The sequence below is a fragment of the Pseudochaenichthys georgianus genome, chromosome 12, assembly GCF_902827115.2.
Source record: "Pseudochaenichthys georgianus chromosome 12, fPseGeo1.2, whole genome shotgun sequence".
NCBI lineage: Eukaryota > Metazoa > Chordata > Actinopteri > Perciformes > Channichthyidae > Pseudochaenichthys > Pseudochaenichthys georgianus.
Genome location: NC_047514.1, coordinates 3,515,559 through 3,521,650, shown reverse-complemented (window position 1 = coordinate 3,521,650; position 6,092 = coordinate 3,515,559).

Below are 6,092 nucleotides of genomic sequence, written 5' to 3'. Positions count from 1 at the left end.
TACGGTGTAAGCTGTTCTAAACGAGACTGTTGTTTTCTTAAGTAAATCGGACTGTACATCAATTAAACCGTTTGGGAGGGTTTCTTTGTCTTTCATCTGTACTATTTCCACTGACCTCGCATGGGCCTGGCTGTCCCTGTGTTTGTAGATCTTCTTTCGTAGCTGTTTTGCATCAGGGCTAGTAACATCACCATTGATCCATTCTTCCGCGAGGTGTAAACCCGGTCCCTTTAGCAGCAACGTTTTTGCTTTCCTACACACTAAGCATCCTAACTTTCCAGCCTTAATGTCAAGCCAGGGGTTGCGGTCTTTCCATTCGCCCACCTGCTTCGTTGTCCAACCAGCCGGCGGAATGTCACTAGCAGTAGCAGCTACCTCCGCAACTGCTGCGTCTTCTGAGCGCTCTGCCTCAACTTCACCTCTTCTGGGGAGTGACTGGGCGGGACAGGAGCCCCCGACTCGCTAACGGTTCTGGTAGCGAGTGCTGTGCTAGCTGCTGCATCATCAGCATCATCTCTTGGTCATCTCGTGGTGTCACTTTTTTGGATGTGAACCCAAAGTGCGCGAGTGAAACACTTTGGTTTAGCTTTCTCTTAGACATTGTAGTCCTCTATAATGTAACGTCTTTCTCTCCTCTTTGCCACGCGTGGCTAATTTGCATAATTTGTGTCCGCGTCACACAGCGTACCCGCGTCACGGCGGCTGGCTCTGCTTTTGACAGCCAAAATAGAAGATATTTGTGAATAAATGTTTTGAATTATGAATACTGGACATAGTAAGCGTAAAAACATTTTAGTGACCATTGCAAGTGACAAATACACAAATTTCAGACCCCCCCTAAATTTAGCTGTTGAGGCTTTCAGGGAGGCTCAGGTGTTAATCGGGGGGGTCGAGCTCCCCCGGATCCCCCCGTATTTCGCACACTGGTCGGGCTCCCCGGTCCTCTAACGCCGCCAATCTGCCGGCCCCTGCCAGGTTTGGCCTGGTCAATGCAAGATCGCTAACAAACAAGACTTTTGTCCTAAAGGATTTCTTCACTTCCAAGGGCTTGGATTTCCTCTTCGTGACTGAGACATGGCTCAGTATTGGTGAGTCCAGCGCGTTTACCGAACTTGTACCGCAGCATTGCTGTTATTTTAACTCTCCGCGGACGTCAGGCCAATTGTGCAATGAAATATTGGGCTACTAGTAATCTCGAACCGTCAGATTCAAAAAGAAAAAGCGATACCGTTCCGTTAAATATCAATAATTTCGAACATCGCGGGGAAATTCCTTCGACTCATTTTGAAGTTTGGGGGAAGCTGGAAGTGACGTCAATGCGGGAACGCTTCACTGTGCGGCGAGAGAGCCAAACACGGACAAAGTTTGTTGTCATGCGTAAAAATGGTGAATTACTGAGATTAGGCACGTTAATAACGTTTTAATGAAGTGACTACAGTATATTCATATTTGTCAGTGCTTTCATGCAATTCGGTGAAGATGATGATTACATTAGGATTAAAAATCGGTAGTGAGAGCTACTGAAATTTCCTCCGTCGGATGTGATATAAAAACAAATCGATTATTTTTGTAGTTGTAAACTCAAGTGGATGAAACTACATTTATTAGTGCTTCATGTCAATTCGGCGAACATATAATACATTAAATGATCGTGAGGATGATGATTACAAATCGTTTGTTTGTGCCGGTCTGCATTTCCTGATGAGAAAACAAACCGATGCTTTTTTGTAGTTGTACAATCATTTATTTTATGCAACACAGTGGTTACAAACAACAATAAAACAGAACAAAGGAGCGGTGTCCTGCTGCACCGAGCAGGGCAGCTGAGAGAGACCGAGAGCCTGTTCTGCAGCCCTCTTATATCCTGGAATCAGCGCCACAGGTGGGTCCCATCACTGCTGATTACAACAAACAGGTTACAGCAGCACCAACTGGTGGACAACCACAGGGTTGTCACATACACCAACATGGATTAAACGTGTGGTTTTTTTACCACAATGTTGGGGAAATTAATGGATAAAATGCACGGATTATTATTATTATTCCCACTGCCGATCGGGACACTAGGTCCACCGTTTCCCCGCAGCGAGGCTCCCCCCGTTGACAGTTTACGTGGGCTGGGTGCAGTGGCGGACTGGCCGGTCGGATAAGTCACTAGCACATCCCCCATAGGCGGCACGTGAGGCTCAGGTTTGAGAAGGCTAAATAACTTTTTTACCTGACGCTGCCCGCCTCCGGCGTCTATAGAAAAGAGATCAACTCAGTGTGCGGAGTTTAAAATCTCTCAAGTCATATTACAGGATAAAGGAAATACAGTTTAAACTGCCGTATGCAGAGAAGACGCCGACGTGTCGCACTTATCATTCATATTACATCATCAATCAGATCATCGATCATATACTATCATAATATATTTTCTTATCTGAGTCAGCTTCTCGAGCCGTATCTGGCCGTGTAACACTTACAGTGTACATACTGTATGCAGAAGTATTGATTTTAGCAACACATTATGTTAACGAAACACTCGAGACAAATGTAATTAAAGTCAGATCCACTCGTGTCTTACGGCCCGTCCACACAGCGCGTGCGCTGACGCTTGCCGGCGGGGGTGTCTGAAACTCCGACCAACAACCAATCACATGAATCTCTCGCCCCTGACACACAAGCAGCGGTTTTGATTGGCTAGAGCTTGTACTGGCATATGATTCGATTGGCTGACGCTTCTGCCGAGGCGTCAAAAGTTGAACATTGCTCAACTTTTGCAGCGAGCCACGCCAGCTACGCTCCGCGTCGCTTCCCACGATGCATTTCGGCTAAAAGTGACGTCACCCCATTCAAAGTGAATGGTGAAGCGTCAACGCACGCCGCTGTGTGGACGGGCCGTTAGACGTGAACGCGGCCGTTAGACGTGAACGCGCTCTCAGCTGGAGAGAGAAACCCTGGCTTGATTTACCGAGTTGATAACCATCGTCGTAGGACCGCTTAGCGAGATCTCGTTTGTTAGTTTGTTGTTGTTAGTTTGTTTGTTACTCAAACAAACCAGTATGTTGAACTGGCTTCGTAGTACAGTGCACAGGTGGCTAGTAGCGCTAATGTCAAAGACACAGACATTATACATTATATTTGTATTTTACCAGGATGCAGTGACACAAATATTTACATATTTACATTTACTATCTACAGCACCCGCCGCCCCTGACATCCCCCACTCCCCCCGTTGACAATTTACTAGCGGTACCGAAGTGGGCCGGTCGAGAGTCCTGGGATGATTTTTAGTCCCATTCCACCACTGGCTACATGACCATATGATCGCCCATATTGACGCACCTCATTCCTAAACTTCTAACAGATACAACATAAACCGATCCTTCAGCCTCATATGAGCTCTCAGATACGTTCAAAATTAAACTGTCATCGCTGTCTGAGCTTGCTGCTGTGTGCGCCATCGTGCGTTTACATGCAGAAGCTGGGATCCTGAACTGTGCAGCTGGAGCGCTGTGCCCGCAATGACGTCACACATCATTTGGCGGGACTTGAAGAATCCCCGAGAAGATCCACAAAATTGTCAACATTGTAGGGCAGATTAATGGTTATCAAAGTACAAATATCCAAAATCAGTTCAGTAACGGTTTTCAAGGGGACAATATTTACTCAAATTGATGGGTTTGGATGATGGGGGAAACTCGTGTCACAGGCTCTTTAAATCATATTCACATGGATAGGAAACTAAATTGCACACATCTTGTGTCCATATCTTTCTGTTTTGGTGGTCATGCCACAACCGTGCACGTGCATGCATACGCGAGTCATGGTAAGATATCTGGATTAAGAGGTTGCTTTTTCTTTGCACAGCATGAAAGAAAGGCCAAATGAATGGGCTGTGATTTTAGTATTTTTAAGCAGAGGTCAATCATTTGTACGGCCCTCGGAGGATGTTGAAGAAATGTAAATGGCCCTTGAGAGGAAAAAGGTTCCCCACCCCTGCCCTAAAGGGTCTGTACTCTGTAAGGAGGGATTGTTAGAAATTAAAATCAATGTTTTATGGCATGACTTGGTTTGGACGTACCGTCAGCTTAAAAGCTATTTTATTCTGAAAAAAAACGGAAGTTCTCGCAACGATCTTAATGCCAAGCTTTTATTCTGGAAAATCCTTGATGACGACTTCCGGGGCGACGGACCGTCCAGTATTATTAAAGTGGCTATTGAAGCCGTTATAAAGTATTAAATAAAAAGATATGAAAGAGATAAGGAGGAGAAAAGGCGTGTGGATGTAAGAAATGAATTAAAATGTCGAAATTCCTCTGTTTTATGCGATGTCGGACATTGAAGACTGAGGGCGGCCGGCCCCCTCCTCCACAGCACGAGAGAGGATATAAGGCGGCGGGGAGCACAGCCAACCCAGTCTCACGGCATTTCGTGTTCACCAACACGATTTTTAATCTATTGATTCGTGTTCACCAACCGATTGCCCCTTTTTTTCGTGTTGCACAGCACGATTTTAAAAGCAATGTATTTGCTACTGCCTGCAGCACGTCTTTTTTCTCCGGTCGGGTCGTGGGAGACCGGAAGCTGTGTGGTTCATAAAAACATGTTCTTACTCAATATCAAGCCACAATTATTGCTTTTATTTTAAATTGTATAATTTCGGACTTTTGTTGCCGTCTGTGAGGAAAATAAATGGGGCTCAGACAATAAATGGGGCTCAGAGCCTCAGAATACGGAAATCTGTATTTTTAAATATTTTTTTCCTTCTAATTCGTTATTCTTTTCAAAATAACACACTGTTATTTACTAACCGGAAACAGACGTAGGCCTATAGGGACATTTCGAAGCATCATTGCGATTGTCAACATTTCTGAGTTTAGGAGTGGCCGAAGACACTACACTACCCATAATCCCCAGCTAATCGTTAGGACTACAGTCCCCGTAAGGTTACGCAGAGCGTCAAAACAGCTGTGTGAATGGAACGAAACCACGCCAGACTATCCAAACTGGAATCGAAAGCCCCCCCAGAACTACACATGCTGGCTATTGTGTTTCGGCAAAATGTTCTATGGGACGTCTCTACTGAACGTTTTCGTTTTCCCCACAATTAGAAGTTGCCAGTATTAAACACATTGGTGTTATCAAATGTAAAACATATAATTAATAAATGGGTGAAAATCGCTTGTGTCCATAATGTGCAGAATTAATATATACCCACATGACAGCTCATTGTTACTTTGTAATTCTACTCCACGACAATTCAGAGGTTAACCTGGTATTTTTACTCTACTGCATTTATTTGAGTTACTTTGCAGATTCTGATTAATTATGTGAAATATAAACAACCCTTAAATCAGACTTTAGTTACACGTGACCTGAGTAAAATTCAGGTAAGGTGATTGTCAAGTGCCAACAATCAGGAGAGATATTTGATAGTTGGTGCTTGAGAAGACTAAACATGTATCTGCAATTGACATGAATGGAAACGAGTAATAAAGTATATTCATTACTCGTTATTCTCTACTAATAGTTCATTAAAGACTGTATATTATGGCTATTTTGCACATCCCTTTCAAGTTTTATCGACATATCATATACACAACTACGGTGTAGTTATGCAATGAAGGAAAAACTTGGGTCACAGGTTCCTCACAGTGCATTATAGACATCTATCAATATGTGTGTACCTCCACCATTAAACATATTCATATTCTGCACATTTCTATTCTATCTACATACATAAGAGTATATTCATATGTATAATATCAGTTAAAATAAGTGCTTCAACATAGTTAACATTGCAGGAAAGCAATATATTAGACGTTAAGTACTTTGTCAGGCTTAATATTTATCTGTAGATAGTATACCCCCAAAGTTTTTTTCTTATTTAAAAGAAGACCTTAATCTGTTATTTAATGTTTAAAATAAAGGTTAATATTCGTTTTTCTGTTTTGCACCTCCTCCTATTAATATCTTTATACATCCTGCACTAAACTGTTTTATTGTAGAGATCACTTATAGTATCTTCTTGATTTTTTATATTCTATATTTCTATCACAGACCTTCTACTTTCCCCCTATGGAAAGTATGTACTCTTCATATTTGTA